Source organism: Colletes gigas, unplaced genomic scaffold (assembly GCF_013123115.1).
Source record: "Colletes gigas isolate AHSC1104 unplaced genomic scaffold, ASM1312311v1 Colletes_gigas_Sc00004, whole genome shotgun sequence".
NCBI classification, from domain to species: Eukaryota; Metazoa; Arthropoda; class Insecta; order Hymenoptera; family Colletidae; genus Colletes; species Colletes gigas.
This window is the reverse complement of record NW_025106633.1, coordinates 6,894,735-6,914,715: the sequence shown is the minus strand read 5'-3', so window position 1 is coordinate 6,914,715 and position 19,981 is coordinate 6,894,735. Positions and strand designations below refer to the sequence as shown.

Genomic DNA, 19,981 nt, shown 5'->3' with positions numbered 1-19,981 from the left:
GTCCAACGATCAAAAGCAACGTATACGAGCATTAGGAACAAAATTTCGAATCCAAGCCCCTGGTATCTCTCTCAAGAGGAATGCAAAGATGCATATGGCGGGAAAACAAGTTTCGTAATAACGGAGGTTATGCTCGACGCGAAATAAGTCCCGAAGTAAGTAGTTCTCTTAATCTCCGTTTCTATTGAAACCTTTTCGAATATTAATTCGTCGTGTCCTGCCGATAAACGTCTATGAGCGTTCGGAGTGCACAGACTGTATACTCAGGGCGTGACAAATGTTTCGCACACAGGGTGTGTCTTCTACCGAGAAGTCGTTCGCGATCAAAGGGGTAATTTATGAACCAGGCCTGAGAAAATCTCGTACGAAGTAACATTTCGATTAAAATAATTCTACTATCAGGACGTTGATAAAATTGTTATTTTTAATGTTTTTTTTGTGAAATGAGATGACCACGCGTCGGATAACGTTTAGATTATTATTATTGCCCGGAGAAACAAACACGGGCGCGTATGTATTGCCGGAAGAAATATTTAAGTGCACGATCTTCACCCCCCTCTTCGAGTCTGTCTGTTGCTGTCCGCCTGTCTCGCATACATGCGCGGTCATTCACTGACTACATAGCTCCTCGCTTTCGATACCAGAGCGGAAAAGGTTGCCGACCATAGGAGTTCCTCGCACTGAAAGGGCCCTGCTCTCCGTCTCTCTCCCTCTCCCGGGCCTCTCCTCGTCCCGTCGGTTGATGCACCGACTGTTCCGAAGGATGCAGCACTCTGGGCAGGTACGACTCGGTCCGTTTTTTTCATTCCGCCGATCACAATGCTTCACCTGATCTTTGATACCACCCTCGCATTCTTCGGAGATTTTCACACGGCAGGTACCCCACCCGCCCCTAAGACCAGAGTCTACAAGTGCTTTTGGCGAGCCTCCTCTATCCGATCGACCGGCATGGCGGCCATTTTTTATAACCTATCGAAACTTTTGAGTCTCTCGCGCGACCAACCTTTTCCCCCCTCGATTTGAAAGATAAGAAACCTCAATTGGAAACGATACTTTGTAATCTGGTGTTAGTAATAGCAAAAATTTCATTTAAATAATAGATTTCGAGTAAGATGAACTTAAAGTCGGTGGATTTGTGAAATATTTAATTTTTCATTCTGGAAACAAGGAACGAGGTCTGATGTTAGTAATAGCGAAAATTTTATTTAAATAATAGATTACGGGTAAGATGAACTTAAAGTTGGTTGATTTGTGAAATATTTAATTTTTCATTCTGGAAACAACGAACGAGAAGTTTATTTTATCTAGATAAGAATTTCGGGCATCTCTGGGCCCGATCGCTGAGAGGGGGGGGATCGTGGGTAGGTAACGATAACTCATGAATCAATTTCACGTGATGGGAACATCTTTCGTATCGGTGGAAGATAACAGCGGCCGTTCGCTCAATTCGAGCGTAATCACGCTGTGCTTTCGAACAGCTATAAAAATGACGGGAGAACTCGTCGACGAAAGAGGAGGAACGAGTTATACCAACGGACTTATGTCTGATGGAACGCCGATACGTGCGCTGTTCCCGCCGTCGTTTCTTCGTTTTGGTCGCCCCGGAATATCGAAAATCCAACCAATTAACTGCTCGTAAAATTAATCGGTCAAAGCAGGCGTGGTCCCGTGACAAATTGGGCACCTTTCGGAGTAACGTTTTGAACAGATTTTTGTTTAATTTAGGTAGCAAATTAGCAACGTGTTTAATTCGACCAAAATGGTATAAATATATCAAAATCGAAATTTTATTCGGAATTGATTAAAATAAATTTTTTTTTTTTTACTGTATTTGGTTCGATCGATAAATTCGTCGAGGGTTACGCGAACTTGTACGAGGTTTTCTGCATGATACTGGGTAAACCGAGGAAGAAAGAGGAAAGAAGAAACCGGAAAAGGAAAGAGCGTTATTAAGTTCGGCTTCGAGAGCGTGTCGGTTGAGACGACCGCACGGGTTGCCGTTCAACGTACTCGTCGACTTCGCGTTGTTCCCCGCAAATATTCTCCGCGTACCATTCCGGTTTCAGTAAACGCAACTAAATCAACAAATTCGAATATTCGTGTTAATTTTAACAATCGAAACGACACTTGTTTACAACGTGCAATGATATCAATTTTTTTTAATTTCCAGGGTTAGGTTATGTTTGACTAAACATAACAAATTATATCTTCAATTTGATCGATATTATTTTTACAATATTAAATGTACCTCTCCCATTTATTTTTAAATAATGATTCTATCTCATGGAATTTTATGAATCGCGTTTTACCGTGTTTCCAAGTAGTTGTTATCTCCCCACGTTCAAACGAGTCGAACAAATAGGCTGATGATCGAAGTAACGATCATCGATCGAGCAGAGCGATTCGGGAGGTCGACGTATGATCGCGAAACACTCGCGGGAAGGTGCAACGTGTTACGTGGTGGAAGGTGCGCGTATCTGGCAGCTGCGAACGAGGGGTGGCTGGTACCCCCAATATATGTGGCAGAAAGCAGCTGAGCTACCCCCATGGTATCGCGTTTGTCCGCGTTCGATGCCCTATAGCGAATAATCTTTGCAGTCACCACCGCTGGGAACGACCCGGTGGATCGGTCCTTGTGTTCACTGCTCCCCGTTTACCCCCACCATCCAGCCACCCCAACCCCCAACGTCTCTGTCTGTCACTTTGTCTCCCCCGCGTCTCCTGTTCTTGCTCGAACCGCTCCGAAATTACTGTTATTGAGAATTACCACGCGTTTATTCCGTTCCCTTTACTCTGACGGAGTTTCGGTTACCAGAAACCGGGTCGATATATTCGATGCTCGTTAAAAGGAATTTTGTAATTTGCAATAAATAATTTTTCGTTGCGCATTGGGGTCGATAAGATTCGTATACAGGGTGTTTGTAAAAACAAAACGAAAATCAAGAATATCAATTTTTTGATCGAGGCTTCGTTAAAAAGTTATTAACAAAATTATTTTCAAAAGTTATTAATGAAATTTGACCACCTACACGAATTTTTTTCTCGAAAATGCGTAGAATTTCGAGGGTATGTCTATTCATCAAAAATGATTGTAATTGACCTCTGCAACTGAAAATAATTTTTCCAGAACGATTTGAAATTTTTGAATTTTATCAAAAAATTTGTCCACCTACTCGAATTTTTTTCTCGAAAACGCGTAGGAATTCGGGGGTATATCTATTCACCAAAACTAATTGTAATTGACCCCCGCAACCGAAAATAATTTTTCCAGAACAATTTGAAATTTTTTTTTTCCGTCGAAAAATTTCACACCTTCTCGAATTTTTTTCTCGAAAACGCGTAGGATTTCGGGGGTATATCTATTCACCAAAAATAATTGCAATTAACCCCTGCAACCGAAAATAATTTTTCCAGAATGATTTGAAAGTTTTTAATTTTATCAAAAAATTTGTCCACCTACTCGAATTTTTTTCTCGAAAACGCGTAGGAATTCGGGGGTATATCTATTCACCAAAAATAATTGTAATTGACCCCCGCAAACGAAAATAATTTTTCCAGAACGATTTGAAATTCTTGAATTTTGTCGAAAAATTTGTCCACCTTCTCGAATTTTTTTCTCGAAAACGCGCAGGAATTCGGGGGTATGTCTATTCACAAAAAATGATTGTAATTGACCCCCGCAAACAAACATAATTTTTCCAGAATGACCCAACACCCTCTAATTATAATACATCGATACGATACTTTAACAAACACATGTATCGTACAGTACGATGACACCGAGTAAGGAATGGATGGGACAGCGGATGGGACGGGCATTGGCGGAAGAGTATGAAAGGTTGTCGCGGAAGTTAGGCGTTCTAGGATCTACGACAACGAATTATGTAAATTGTAAAAGGATTCGAACGCGTCGTGTGCGTCGAACAGTCTCCGGCACGAGCGGTTTCTGCTCGACGTCTGGACCATCTTGCGAGGAAACGAGCGGTTTGAACTTATAACGGACCGGGAGGGGGGACACGAAATCGGGCGCGAACGCCCGTGTCCCTACGACTTTGATTTTTCTATAAGAAGGAGTGCAGATGGTCGTAGCCATTGTGATGGTTGGCACGTGCCAACTATGGGTACCCCGATGGTGCACCGCTAAGTGCATATACGCGCGTGTACGTGTAACAGACACTGGCTCTCGACGACTGCGCATACGTCTACGCGCACCGAGCCTCGACGCTACGACGATAGACGCGCGGTGGCTGCTTTCAGTGAGTCGTACGACTATCACTGTTTGGGGATGATCGATTTTTGCAGAAACGTTTATTCGGGAATGAAATGACTGATGGCGAACACGTGTTCGATTCAGGTGCACCGACTACGAGACACGGAAGGTAAATTGAAATGTTATTTCCGAGAAGAAGAAAGACTTAACTTATCTCGCATAACCTAAATGTTTCTCGCTGCAAGTTCCGTCCGTAAAAATTCGTACTCTCGGAAAAATGAGAAACTATTAACCGTTCGAAGTCATCGGTTCAGGATGTACGAAACATTTCTACGACTCGCGGCGCGTTCGTGTGAGTAAATAGGTGCGAGTCGCGGCGCGGTGTCTCCTATTCACGCGACACAGGAGGAAAGGAACGTCGGGGAGACATTTACGTAATGCCTGCCGGAGGGTTCTCAAACATTCGAGTCCCTAGCGCCTTTTAAACAAACGTTTCGCTCGTAGAAGAACCGAACGGCTATCAATTATCGCACGGTTTATTTTTATATCTTCTTATAATCAATTCTGCCTTTAAAGCAATAGAATGAACGCGTTTAACGCGATCGAATAATCGTGGATATTCTTGCTAGATAGTTTTGAACGTATCGTTGATCGCGCGAGGAGGGTCCCCCGTGGGATCGATGACGAAACGTAAGGAAGAACCCCTGACGATGATGACCCCGTAACCGTAAAGTCTGGTAGAGAGCAAGACGGCTTTGCAGCTTCCTAAACGGGATCATCATCTGTTCCTACGGGATCCCCGAAGGGCGTAGAAGACAGCCTGCTCTTACTTACTATTCTTTCCGATACGCGCAGCCGCCGCAGATGCACCGTGCGGGGAGAGACGAAATTTCGCAATATACCCGGGGAAGGAATCGAAAGAAAGACGAGAAGGAGGATAGAAAAATTGCTCGCAACCCCTCGGCCAACAGCCACCAAAAACTCCCCTCCTCTTCTGGATGGGATGGATAGACATGGAAACGAAGGGAAGTCAGAAAAAATAATCACCCTGGGAAGAGGGCTACCCACGGGTTAAAGGGTGGGAAGAGGAATCGCGAGGAGGGGGGAAATCACGAAGGAAGAAGGGTGACGAGAAATTTGGTAAATTCTCTGACACGGGGAACGTGGATTTCCGGATATTCGGATTCTTATGTGAAATTTTGTGGCTCCGTAGAAGATAATTGGCGGGAACGAGCATAGGTGGGTCAAAGTGGCGCGAAACTGTGTTGGGGCTGCCCGATCGATGCGAACGGTTCCTGATTGCTCATTGTTACGAATCGTCCCGTACGTGCGGCCAGCACATCTGCGACACGATGCACGCTGACGAATTTTTCGAAAACTCCCAACCAAAATATCAAGATAGTTTTATGAAACTTCGTATATATATAGTGATAGAATATTGTATTTTCGTCAGCTGTTGATTTTCTAACCTCAAACTCGGGGGTGGAGAATGTCTTTACTATCGATCCAACCGTTGCACGCCACTGAACGCTTTGACAGCCGCTGTCACGCGTACGTGACTTCGTCATATCGATCGCAGCGTCACGTAGACCTCGGGCAGCACGTATCGGCCATTATCACGCATACGTGATCTTATTCTTAACGTATTGTCTCTAACAAAACGATCTTTAAAAATTACTATTCCAATAATAAAAAATAAACAACTGTTTGAAAATAAAGTTGATAACAGAAATATCATAATTATTATATAGTAATTATTAACCTCTCGTCCCAAGTGCTCTAATAATTTTTCCAGGGTGAAATATGCTGAGCATTCCGTTTAAAAAATTCAAGGCGATCTTCGTATCTCGATAAAAAAAGGAAGATAGCAAAGAAAAAATGATTACTATACCGTACGACCCTCATAATGCTATAGAAGCTTTTGTTTGAAACATTTTTTCATGCCGCGTACTCTTTACGAGTAATTGCAGGTGGCCATATGGGGTAACTCACCCTGTGTAACGCGTATTACCGAGCTCCGGAATACCTAACCTCGTTCTCAGGCTCGGCAGTTTCTTTCGAAACGTAAACGTATAGACATTTTGAAAATTCTTTTAACAATTAAAATTTTTTTTTGATTATTGTTTATTGCTGATGTATGACTCGTCTAACCAACAAGATCACGATTTTCTAGATATTTTGTAAATTTATTTAACAATTGACACTTTTCTTTGTTTTTGTTTTTTTGTGGTTGTTTATTAGAGGTATATGACTCATTAGAGAATATGGCGGTGAAAAAAGTAAAATATTGTCTAACCAACAAGATCTCAATTTTCTAGATATTTTGTAAATTTATTTAACAATTAACACTTTTCTTTGTTTTTTTTTTGTTGTTGTTTATTGTTGGTATATGACTCATCGGAGAATATGGCGGTGAAAAAAGTAAAATATTGTCTAACCAACAAGATCACGATTTTCTAGATATTTTGTAAATTTATTTAACAATTAAAATCTTTCTCTGTTTTCTTTTTTTTTTGGTTGTTTATTAGAGGTATATGACTCATTGGAGAATATGGCGGTGAAAAAAGTAAAATATTGTCTAACCAACAAGATCACGATTTTCTAGATATTTTGTAAATTTATTTAACAATTAACACTTTTCTTTGTTTTTATTTTTTTTTTTTTGTTTATTAGAGGTATATGACTCATTGGAGAATATGGCGGTGAAAAAAGTAAAATATTGTCGAACCAACAAGATAACAATTTTCTAGATATTTTGTAAATTTATTTAACAATTAAAACCTTTCTTTGTTTTTATTTATTTTTTTTTGTTTATTAAAGGTATATGATTCATTGGAGAGTATGACGGTGAAAAAAGTGAAATATGCATAGTCTAACCAACGAGATCACGGATTTTAAAAAGTGTGAATTTAATTAAGAAAACGTTTTGGAAACAAGTATCGCCAAAATTGGTACGTATTGGAACTGTTCGACCAATAAATTGCCTTGCCTGTGGACCGAAACAAAGGCCCGTATGGGGAAAGACCAGGTCGTTACGTTTCGTGAGGTCTAGAGTTTCGTAGAACGGTCGACGTGTCGGCAAAATCGAAACAATCGTAAGGATGTCCAACTTGTTCGTAATCAAGCAATATTTGTTAAGGGAAAGGCGAAAACTCGAGCCCTTCACCCCGGATCTCCCTTTGCCCACCGTGTTGTATTCTCACTGGCTCGTTTGGCCCGCGTTTCCACAATGGAAAAAGGTATTCCTACGGATTTTTGTGCGAATTTACAAAAGGCAAGGGGCCCCATGGTGGGCCCTCTGGGTATTAGGCGCCGCCCACCTGTTAAATAGCGCAAATTCCAACACGAAAATGCCCCGAAAGCCCACGAATCAATGCCATTCTTCGAAAGGATGTTTCGCTTTGGCCCTTTCAAACGTCTGACCGCGTGCTTGACAAATACCATTTTATTGCCGAAATTAGGGAACGTTTTGGCCACGCTACGCTTCAACGGAACAATTATCGGCTCGGCTGTTGTGCGATTATTGCAGGGACACCGCGCAATTATGGCCTCGAAACTCTTCCGCGACCGTTTCCATTGTCCCTTCCGCGTTACAATTTTATTACTATCCACGTATAGAAGCCGGGTAATTACCGACAACTGCGAGTTCATCGAAAGGATCAGATATATACGTGTCTCGAGCGAATACAATTTTTAAGTTAGCTCTGAAAACGATCTTCATGAAAAATTGATCCGTTCGATGGACACGAGTGTCTGTAACCAATGATACGTTCGAAGAAAAAACGATTAGAACTCTATTTTATTTCTTTATACGCATAATAAAAATGCTGTAATAATCGTTAAGGCATGTTGGGTTTTAGCAAACCATTTAACCCTTATTCTACCTGATCGCGTACCAAATTGGAGCAATTGTCTCTAAGTAAATTTATATATAAATAGAATTTCATGTATTGTTCCTTGAAATGCCCATTTTGTCTTTATTGTCTTCGTAAGCCCTCCTTTGGATATATCACGCGCTGGCAAAATTTCCCTGATCAACCTAAACGTTCGTTCGATCGTGTTCCTAATCGAACGCATTATGCAATAGTGGGTTAAGGGTTAATCAACTCGTGTAAAAGCAATCGGGAGTACGTTGGCGGCGCGGCGGGTACGCATGCGCGGCGGTACTGTTTGCACGCACGCGCGTATTTACTGGCGCTTGTGGCACGAAATCGCGCACGAAACGGTCGCCTCGAACGACCGCGTTTCTGGGAACGGCGGTGCAACGGTGGCTGTAAAACAGCCAGACCACGGGACGCGGTCAGAGCCTTATCGCGCTCAACCGCAACAGAAATATCGCGACGATATCTTCCTTTCTCCTTCCTCGTCGCGCCGCGACCGTTCCCCACCCAATATCTCCGCATCTTTCCCATTCTCTTATGCCCTCTCTTTTCCACTAATCTTTATTCGCATTATCTGCTGTCTCGCTGCAACCGTGGTCGACGCAGATATCGTCCAGGGGCAGAAAAAACGCGAATAGTTTCCACAGTTGACGACAGGGGACGTGATGAGACAATTTGCAATTCGAAAAGTGTGGCTGGTCGAAACGTATCTTTATCCAGTTGTGTATCTCGTATTTGTCGTTCGAAGTTCGTGCAAATATTTTTTTATTTTCCAAAATTGACGACAGGGAGCCTGACGAGATGATTCGCACTCGAAAAAGTGTGGTTAGTCGAAACGTATCTTTATTTGGTCGCGTATCTCGCGTTCGAAGCTTGTATCTAAGTTAGGATTTCGTAAAGGCGGGAAAAGACGTTATCGTTACGTCACCTGGGGGCACGTGAACGCACGTCGCACTCAGAAATCCGAGCGCGAGCCGGCAGCCGTTTTTAAATCGCTTGCGAGCACGCTTCTTATCTCCAACTGTATGGCACGTGACGTCACGTTGCCACGCAATCGGCACAAGTCTCACGCATCTCTTATTTTTCCGTTGGTACGTGCTTTCGTGAGCGGTGGACCGTGAACGATAGAAAACATGCTCGTCGTCCTCGTCATATTCGATTCATACATAGAAGCGTGCGTTACGTTAAACAAGATTGCTAGAAACGTAGATTCGAACGGTATTTCGCGACAGCGTACAGCGTCGATGGATTAAAGGGAACCGTACGGGTGGCGCGCGCACTGAATATGCGAAACGGACTCGACTTCGTGTCCCGGTCGAAACGAAAAGGTCGTCTCGTGTCCATCGATTATTCACGTTAGAGTAAACCGTATGTAACAGCTGCGCCCGTATAGCGTATCGCGAGACCGAGTGTTAGACAATACGGAGCACGGTGCCCACATGGGGGAGATCGAAAGTGTTATATGGGGGCGTGTAACGCTTCCTACGCATGCACGACAAACTTGAATACGCTCGATCGGACAGCTACGTTACCTTGCAGCCACTATCCAGTATCCCTTCCTGCCTATCTCAATCCCGGGGTGTCAATTTAATGCAAATTAAATTCCTAGAAAATTCTACGTTTCACTACTTATTTACATACACCTAGCGTAGTATATAATATATGATATATAAAAATATATTAATTTTTTATATAATTTTTAAAAATATTATATATTAAATTTGTAGGAAATTCTACGTTTCACTACTTATTTATATACATCTAGCGTCGTACATAATATATAAAAATATATTAATTTTGTATATAATGTATAAAAATATTTTTGTGACTTGCGATTTACTATTATTTTGACACTATAATTACCGACAATTGTAGTGTATTTATTTGTACCAAAAAAATGAAAACACTAGAAATAAGTGTTTATTCATTTTCCTACAGAAAATTGCAATAAATTTTCAAAAATTTAATCAAGTAAATTTTTTTACAAATTTTATTAGAAATTATGACTGCTTTGGTATTTCTGGTGTTAATGAAAATACATTTTATTTTGACTTGTCCCGTATGCACAATGCATATGGTAATACAAAAATATGCAAGGCAACAAAATATTGGAGAGTTTTCTACAAAGGAACATGAGCGCGTAGCTTCGAATGCATAATCGCGAATATCTGAAAAGAAATAATGGATATAGCTTGATCGCCGCGTACACACGTCTCTTTCCCACCGTACCTCTTGGCCCCCTCGTCTGCCGTCGCTATTCGTTCCGTGTCTCGTCCCGTCAATGTTATTGTTGAGGTCGAACTCGCGACGAAAACTCGTAGACAAAAAAAACCGGAGTAGTTGCTTTTGCGTGTATTGTCGACGCTGTTCATAATTCGGTCCTAGTTCTCCCATGGGACCCGACTCGGTAAACGATTCGCCCGGAACGCGAGGAGAAGCAAACGCGAGAAAGACCGCCCTCGAAGATCTCACGGACTTTACGGTAACCTGCTCCCGATAGAATGACCACCCGAGTAACGATAACAGCGCGGTGATCTCTCTCGATTACGATTCACGATTACCACGACCGGTTCTCTCGCACGAGAAGGGTGATTTTACAGGTGTATTTTACCACCTTAGAGGCACTAACAATCTTTTAACAAACGGGGGGACCCACAACGTGAAAACACACGAGACGAACTCTTACGTAACTTTTCACGTATTATAACGATTCAATCTCGAAGTCGAAATAAGAAAAAGTAATTCCAAGAAATGATCTCAACGGTCTTGTTCGACCCACGTAACGTAATCAATACGTGCCATTCGGTTGAAAATCAGGCGCAAGTGTTCGAACACATGCGACAGACTATGATACGGCGTATCACGCGTGTACTCCTATCGAGGCCACGTCAAACACTCGTTGTGAAACGGTGCAGTAATTCAAAGCTGTATCTCGGAAATGAAACAGTTTGGTAACGCATTGTGGCTCGTCCGATGTCGGTTATCTCCAAGAAATAATTCAAAGTTACGAAGAACAGTGACCCCTAGACGTACGGAGTCGCGAGAAACATCAGACGCACTGTTATAATTTTTATTAGGGTTTAGATTTTTACTAAACATCAGATTTTGTAAAGTAAAATAAAAACAATTTATTTGCAACGTTTCGTACATTTTGTACGTTATTGGAAAGTTTCATCGAGATGCGGGGCCTGTGTCGGTCGTAGGACGAATCGATCTCTCGGTGGCGAGACCGGCGCGATTTCGCAGCCGATCCGCGAAACGGTACCAATTACGCGCAACAACGAAGAAGGGAAAACGACGATCGAGCAACGTGCACGGTCAAAGCGCCGACGGTCATTTTCTCCTCGTCCCGCGCAAAGAACGTTGCCCGTTCCCAGGCCGGGAGACTCTTCTCTCCGTCCACCCGAGTAGGAATTTAAATCTCAACGGTCGGTCGTGGTCTTTCATAGTGGGGAGAGGCGACACCGTGGCGAGAGAAAGAGAGGGAGAGAGGTTGCCACCGATGGAACGCCGGTCTCCGGCTCTTTTCTCGATCACGGCCTCGGCCTCGACTTCGCTCCCGGGGCCCGGACGCGGGACCCCAGCCCCCGACCACGGCACCGACGACCCCGACACGGCCACAACCCCGTGGAAAAAAGAGATCCGACGAGCTAACCAACCAACGGACAAGCACCGAGTAGACGCGCATGACCGGGGTACCGAACGACGGGCCAGGGGAACGAACAAACCGCGGGGGACAGCCGAGGGGGAGGTGACAGAGGAGGCGGCGGTGGATAGACGAGGAGAGGGCAACGAGGAACGCATGGGAGAAAGCGGCGAACGCGAAAAAGATAGGGGGGGGCCCGGAGGAAACGCGGCGAAGAAGGACATTCTTGTTTGTAAACAGAAAGGCACGATCGCCCGGCGGTCGATAATGCTCTCCGGGCGTTTAGCGGACGTAGCTCGTCGCGGATAGTCGCCCGTGCCGGATCCAATTCCCTACGAGCGAAACAGAGACGAGACGAACTCTCATCTAGACTGCACACTTTATTAACGAGTCTACTTTTCTTCTGTCTTTCGTAAAAATAACTTCAATCTCGTGTATTTGTTACTCGCGTTTTTATTATCGAACTATTAGACTAAACTAACCTATAAACCAGTAAATTAGTTTAGGGGGGGGGATAACATGAAGTTTTGTGTAACTCTGCTGGCTAGAGACCAGCGACTCGATAGGGTAATCCGATAAAGAGCCAAGGTGCTCCAGGGGAAAGAATTGTAACAGGTGTCCAATTAAGTGCTTTGGAAAGATTTCGGAATAAAAAATGCCGCGGTTAGCAACATCGCGGTGGTGGCGTTCCGACTGGTGTGTTTACGATTTCTAACGGCCTCTCGTTTGAATTTTACGGTTACCACGGCCACCAGCGTGAACGCGTCGCGAGCGCCTACACCAATAACGACGGTGGTATCGAGCCAACGTTCGATCCTTCTCGACCTAGCCTCTCTCTTTCGTCAGTCGCGCGAGAGCACGGCCGCGGTCTGGACGCACGAGCTTCTTGTCCCGCAGCACGGGCAATGTCTCATTGTCAGGGGCCGGACAAGAAGCTCTTTCGTGCTTCTGGCACGAGATTTTCCAACTTCCCGACAAAGAACGTCTACCCATGTTACCGTGCTACTCGAACACCACGGAAGCTTAATGCCCTCCTTAATATCTCCCGCATTCCTCTCCCGGCTTTGGCTCCTTCCGCCGTTCCTTGGGAACGATACGTACGTTTCTTACGAGCCGACGGTTACCCCGGGTTGTACTATTCGCAGAAAGACCTTCCTGGAAAGGTACTCTCTACTTTTTCCGCGTATCCACGTATCGACGATTGTCGTGGGGAAAAAAACAAAATACCAAGGTTCTCGGGTAAGGTAAAATACTTGAACAGGTCTATAAGTATATAGGTACCAGTGTATATAATATTTATTATCATTGATAGTCGTGTTATATCCATTAAAAGAACAATTTTATTCGGTTCCTCAATTATACTCGTTTGTTAATACTCTACATCCTCTTTAATACGAAGTCTGCTATCCCATTCTATCGCACGATAAATTAAACGTGGCAACGGTTTCGGTATAAACGATGACGGGTTAGGTTGGTACGATACGTTTGGCGAAGGCGTAACGGACCAAAACAGGGCACCCGCTAAACGACTTTGCAACGCTTTAAACACTCGTGTGTGCTTTAAGAACAGCTGAATCGAGGTTAGGTTTCTTGTCCTCCCCCGTGTTTCGTAATAAGGTTACATAGGTCTCGAAGCTGAGTTAGAAGTACTTCGCGCATACATATTTAGCAGCAGGTTGTCAATCACCGACGTTGATTTAATTCTTTCCTTTTGAACGTCAGGAATAGATTTTGAAACGCCACGTCGCGTTACATTGTCGACTTTTGTACGGATTTTGTGCTTCTAGTCTAGTTCAGATTATTGTAAAATTTTTTTAATTGGGTAAATATAGTAGAATCGAGCAAACAGTTAACCTAAAAATACGTTGATGGCTTTTTGTCAAGTACATCATTTTGAGGTTAATAACAACAATAATAACGACGATGATAGGAAATCTAGGATGCAACGAGACAGGAGTCGAATGAAATTGCATTCAAATAATAATCAACGCGCAAGATCTTCAGATGTTTGTATCTGGTAAAGAACGTTGGTCGTCTCTGCGCATGAGTTGCACTTGCGTGGCGCGAGCATCGTGAGAATCGCGCGGGAAGATAGACGAAGGAAAAGTAACCGTTCCGACTGGCGTCTCCTGCAACCTGTTCTCGCGTTTGGCGCGTTGATTTCGACGAACGGAGAGAAGCGATCGAACGACGCGACGACACGTCGCCGGCCGGGATCGTCCGATTTGCACCGATGAAAAATTCGCGAACAAACGCAATTCTCGACGAGAACTCGTTTCTCACGGTGGGTTGGTTACCAGGGGAGGATGCGGGAGACCGCGGTGTTCGAAGGTCGCTGGTTCCGATTGCTCCTTTTTACGCGTTACACAAAAGCCCACTCTGGGCCCCGGAGGGCCCCGCGCGGAGATCTCGACACATCGACGCCGATCTGCGACACGAATTTCGTACGGGCGAACGCGCAACGTATGGCGCCGTTCGGAAGGGCGACGAAATACCGTACGGCAATTCCAGCGGATTCGATCGGGAATTCGCGAACTCGCGGTAACGACGACCGCGGGACGAACAACGACGGAGAGCAGCGTAGAGGTAAGCGATGCAGGAAATGAAAGAAAGAGAAAAAAACTAGTTGGAAGGGCGCTGTTGCTGGGGGCACAAATCCGCCGTTAAGAGTCGAGTTAAAACGCCACGAAAGAGTAACGGAGAAACGGAGAAACTGAGAGAACCGAGATACACGAAAGAATAGTGAGGGAACAGGGCGCGGAGAGAAAGATGGGGGGTCGGAACGAACGTTGGTGGGTGGGGAGGGCGTGATAGGAGGACGGCGCGGCGTGGCGCGACGCGGGGTGGGGTACGGCAGAGGGGTGGGGAGGGCGGAGAAGCGAAGATGAAGCGGATGAGGTGACGGGATGACGGGGAGACGAGTGTGGGTAGACATGCAGGCATGCAGACAAACGGGCGCACACAAGCGGGTGGGATGGCCGGGGGAGAAAGAAGAAGCCGAGAGGAAAGAGGAAGTTGCGCAACGGTTAACCGTCGTTGTTGGCGCGACGACGTGTAGCGCGAGATATCGAGAACTGCCCGATTCGGACGAAAACACGCGATTCGTCGGGCGGTGGACAAGCGCCGAACAAAAGGCCGAGAGACGAATAGACGGAAAGGGTGAAACGATAAGACTCGAGACAGACAAAGACCGTAGCTGTTGTAGACCGCGTTCACGAACGAAAAATCCGCCGTGCAGGAGACCGCCTTCGAAACCTCCAACCGGGTATAAAAGAAACGGACGATGGGAAGACCGCAATAAAATTCATCCTTCGAAACGACCCGTCGAGGCGTGCATCCGACCTCTTTCTTTCTCGGCGAGCTACTCGGATTTGGCCCCCCCGTCTCTCCGTGTAGGTACCTGCGCGTGAGTGAACCGAGAAAGACCACGAATAAGAAACCTCCCCCGCTCTACCTGTTCGAAGAAGCTAGGCGCGGGTGGCGTGCTCCTTCGCTTTGATCTCAGCTGACAAAAGAGGAACCACCCGCGACGGTGCCTAATACTGGTCGCGACACTTCCGCGCTTTTCTGCTCGTTCGAGCGGCACCCGTGCGTCAAGATCGCCCCCAGCATACGTTTCGCGCATAGATAAGAGCGTGGGTGCAAAAGAGACAGCCAGGTACCGGGCGTGAACCCGCCCAGGGGGTAGCTACCAGACGACACGGCTCCTCTTACAGGATTGGCAAGCAAATGATTTACGCCCGAACCGGAAACGAGCCCGCTCGTTCCTTCTTCCACCCTCCCCGTTCATTGTTTCTCTTGGCACTCGGCACGACTTTTCATCTCCACGGGTCGGTTTCTCTCCCCGGCGCACATGTTCCCGCCGCGGTCGATCTTAGACAAGAGTTTCTCGGAAAGGAACCGAAGGGACCTGTCGTTGCTTTCCCAAGGGAGTTTCGTTTCATCGTGGACGCGCGTCGGGGGTTTCGGGCCGCGAAACAACATAATAGAAGCGTGGAAAGAAATGAACGAATCGGGTAACGCCGGCAGGTTGAAAAGCCCCGACGGATCATTGACTCGTTTCGCGGAAACGCTCGAAACCGTATCGAGCCGAACGACGCACAGTTTCCCTCCAAAACCGGTCAGCTGATGGGTATTTGCTCGACCAGCTGAGGGGTCGGGACGGGCCGGGACGGGACGGCTCTGCCAGGGGGTAGGCAGACACACGGCCATTTTTAAATCCCTCGTAGCCGCCGATTTAAAAGACCGTGTTTGCTTTCTGCCAGAGCGCCGTCGACCTAGTCGTCCCCACCACCGCCGTCTCCTCGACGCCCCGTCATCCTCGGCTCCTCTGTTCCTTCGTTCCACCGTGCCCCTCTCTTCCCAGGGGGGCAACAGGCTTAACATCCAATGCTTTTTCCCGCGCTCTCTCGCTCCTCTCTCGCCTCGCGGACCGGACCGTCTACGCACTCAGCCCGCGCATCCTTTCCAATCCCGCGTTTTTGCTCCTTATCAAGGCGTCGTTTCACCAAACCGTCCAGTTTCAAATGTGGACCGACATACTGACTCTTTGCGATACTCCCGAAACATATGGGCCAAACCTTGCTATCTTTAACTTTATCGGGACTACCACACACGTATCTACATTAAAGACGTTCGATCGCCTAACCTAGCTTACATCTCCTTCTTCGTATTATCGCTATATATTATAATTATTTTCTATTCAAATCTACCTTGACCGAATAACTCAAAATTGTATATTTAAAAAAATGTTTAGTCGAGAGAACCATCGCCGAAGGGAAATCGTGAAGTGAATTCGAAGATAGGAATTGTATACACAACCGTGTAGATAGTATACTCATCGCGTATCTAAATCAGTCTTATCGCCAACCCCGTGACTGATATTTGAAAAACATCAATGGCATGTGATCCGACCATGGGATGCACAACAAATATTAGTTTAACCTCGGTGATGTAGAAAATTAAAGGACAACGCGAATGAAAAAGCCTCCATACTCCCACGACAAATATTTCGCGTCCAGTTCTGCCAATGGCGTTACTAAAAATAACATTAGCGACAAAAAGTTAATACCGAAATTAAACAGTTTGGACTCTAAATCACTAGATATGCAATTGTTAATTTATTGCATATTTACAATTTTTAATAGCACCCCGTTTGCTAATTTTTTGACTACGCCGTTGGTAACCAAAGTTCCTAACTTCACCGAGCGATCAGCTGACCAGCTAATCTAGGCCCATTATCTCATCAGCTGGTGTATGGCGCCTCCGCCGTTATGTTGGTATTCGTCGGACCGCGGGAAACCTTTGGGAAAGATCCAAGTCGCTACGGGAATCCATCCTACGAACGATTTCGTTAAAATGGCATAACCCTGGAAGCTTAGACGACAATGACAGGTCCCACACAAGAACGGAGCAAAACAGACGGGAAAGAACTCCGACGCGCAGGTTCTTCTCATGGGATCTTTACCGTGGGGATCTCAGGTAAGTAGTGTCCCATTCCCGTGACCGCGGGACACAGGTACTACACAGAGTGGGCATCTTCCCACACCTACCTGAAAGCTTGAAAGCATTCTGATCGAGATCCGACATCTCAGTCTCCATCGATCTCTGCCTCCCTACGCTTTCCTAACCTCCAAAGTACCCGAACGTTACCGACACCCTTGGAAAAAACAAGGGGCTAACGAGCACCAACAGACACAGAGAAACAAAGAGTCGCAAAAACGACCGAAATTCTTGCCCGGGGCAACGATTTCGAACGACAGATAAAATCGTGTTTTACTTATTTTCCGAAGGATTCATATTATTCTATTATTCTGTTCGTTCGGAAATTGAAGAAATTCCGTAGGGAAGATAAAGATTCGTGCAGGACGGACAACGTCGTAACGGAAACGTAGGAAGAATTTCGAAAATGAAAATTCAAAAGAAGAAACGATGGTTTGAAGTACCGTGGCCTGGAGAGAAGCAACGTTTAAAAGAACCCGACAGAGTGGGCGAGAGGAAGGGAGGGGAGAGGGCAGGAACGTTGTCGGCGATCAGCTGAGAAACATTTCGGGAGAAGCTGGTCGGCTCCACCGAGAAACCGGTTAGCCTAGCGTGGGGCATCTTGGCGGGAAACCTCCACCAATGGTAGCCGCGGATTCTTGCTCTCCGTCTGTCTCGGTCACTCTCCCTCGCCCCCCGCCCCCACCCGTCCCGGCTTTCTTAGAAGGAACGCAAAGCATTTGCATTCACGAGGGAGACCACCGCATAGATCCTCGGCCGGGATCGTCCACACGTTTGGTGCGGCGTCGACGCATTCTTACGGCGCGCCTTAACGTTCCGCCGCCTTTTCGAAAAATCGCCAGAAAGCTGCCGCCAACGTCCCGTGGATAACGAAAATAAACATGCTCCGATTTCTGCCCCAAGCTTCGACCATGAACCATTCTGTTACGAGGGAGCTTTTCACGTAAACTTCCGATCAGCAAATTTAAGACCGTACGTCAGTTGTACGACATAACCTATCTTTAACGTCCGTCAAAACGGACGCGAGTCGCATCGTCCGGTATTTTCAATGCTCGTGCGACCTCGGTCCAAGCTGCAGCGCACGGTCCTTTCGTTTCGATTTCCAGCGATGGGACTGTGGATGCGCTACGAACAACACGATGGCATTTCTCGATATTGTTTGTCACCGGTTACGTGGATCGTGTAACATTCCCGGTCGCGAGAGAGAGAACGAAGCATTCGGTTTGATAAGCCGCGACGGGGAAGGGCGAACGCGGAGAGAAAGATTGCTACGAGTTCGTTTGCGTGTGGTCGTTTATGGAAAGGCTGAAAACGCGACGCGACGTACGTATACGTATATAGGAACACGAGACCGCGGATACGTATACAGCACGGAGGCAAAGTGGGCGTTCTTCTCGGTGAGCAGGGATGCGGCGAACTTGGTCGACCGAATCGTTTTGCTCGGTTTTTTAACGGTCGCGTCGCGAGAATGACGAAGAGAAAAATAGACGGAGACGCGTGTATACTTGTACGCGCATATCGACCGTTACGATAGCAACAGTAAGAGAAGAACGAAGATAGGGAAACGGGCGGGACGAAGATCGCGTTGATTCGGTCGTTCTGTTCGTTTCTCTTCTCGCCTGCCTTTTTACCCGTTGCATCTCGATCCACGTTCCACGTCGTGGATACGACCGATCGGAGCTATTTCGAACGCGAAACGCCGGCTTGGCTTTTCACGATTCACCGGCATTCCGGGCGGAAACGGAATTTCTTATCGTGCCCCCCCGTGAAATCGCGCAGCAACGCTTTTAAACCGATGATACCGCTGATAAGATACTAGTGTCGCGTTGATCCGCGCGATGTCGCATCGCCTCGCGTGACTTCGCGCGACTTGGCGTGTTGCTAGGTTGTTTATTCTGCCACGCTTTTTTCTAATGCTCTCGCCTAGATTCGTTCCTTGTTATTTCTCGCTGTTTTATTATACTATTAACGCTTCGCCGACCGCACGCAACAAAATGATTCAGTATATTTATTTCTATAGACGAGAAAAAACCCCCTTAACGTACGTAAAGTGTCTGCTAATGTTATCTGTTAATTTAGGTACCGTGCTATGATATATAACATATGAAGCTTAAATACGCAAAATGTAATCCGAGTATGTGATAAAATGAATGTATGATTGTACGTGAAAAACCCATCAATTAACTTATTAGTATTATTGTTTTTCACGACAGCATTCTAGCTGCACCTATGCTCGTCGGTTATGTACTTCTTGTTTCCTATTCGTGTGTCTACCACTGTAGTTGCATAATAAAGCAGTTAAAGAAAGGCGTTTCCACATTTACGCCCAACAGATCCGTTACTCGGTTGTCAATCGCTCGTGCGGAATTATGAATCTTAATTGGTCGGAATGTGGTCGTTACCGTGGTTCGACGAGAACGTATAGACACATAGAAAGAAACAGAGAGGAAGATCGTTTATCGCGTACGCTGAAATGAGAACCCCTAAGAGCGTTTAATCGACAATATAGCAAAATTACTAGGCGAATTTTACTAAATATTAAATATGTAAAAATCACTCGACTATAAAAATAAAAGGAGACATAAAATCTCGATTTAACGGACTAAATTTTACGATCCTATTAGGTCCCCAAGTACCGCTCGGTTCTTCCACGTGTTATTTTATAATTGGGTGATTTCGCGAAGACTGTATCGATAGAACTATGCCGCCATAACCTAACATCTCTCTGAAAGCGGTGTTAAT

The 19,981-nt window shown here is 45.7% G+C and overlaps 1 protein-coding gene across 1 annotated transcript in view; it reads right to left on the bottom strand.

Moving 5' to 3' along the window:
- Positions 1 to 19,981, bottom strand: part of LOC122405222 (M-phase inducer phosphatase-like) — a 37,356-nt gene that overhangs the window by 5,105 nt on the left and 12,270 nt on the right. The gene's annotated exons all lie outside the window — the stretch shown is intronic.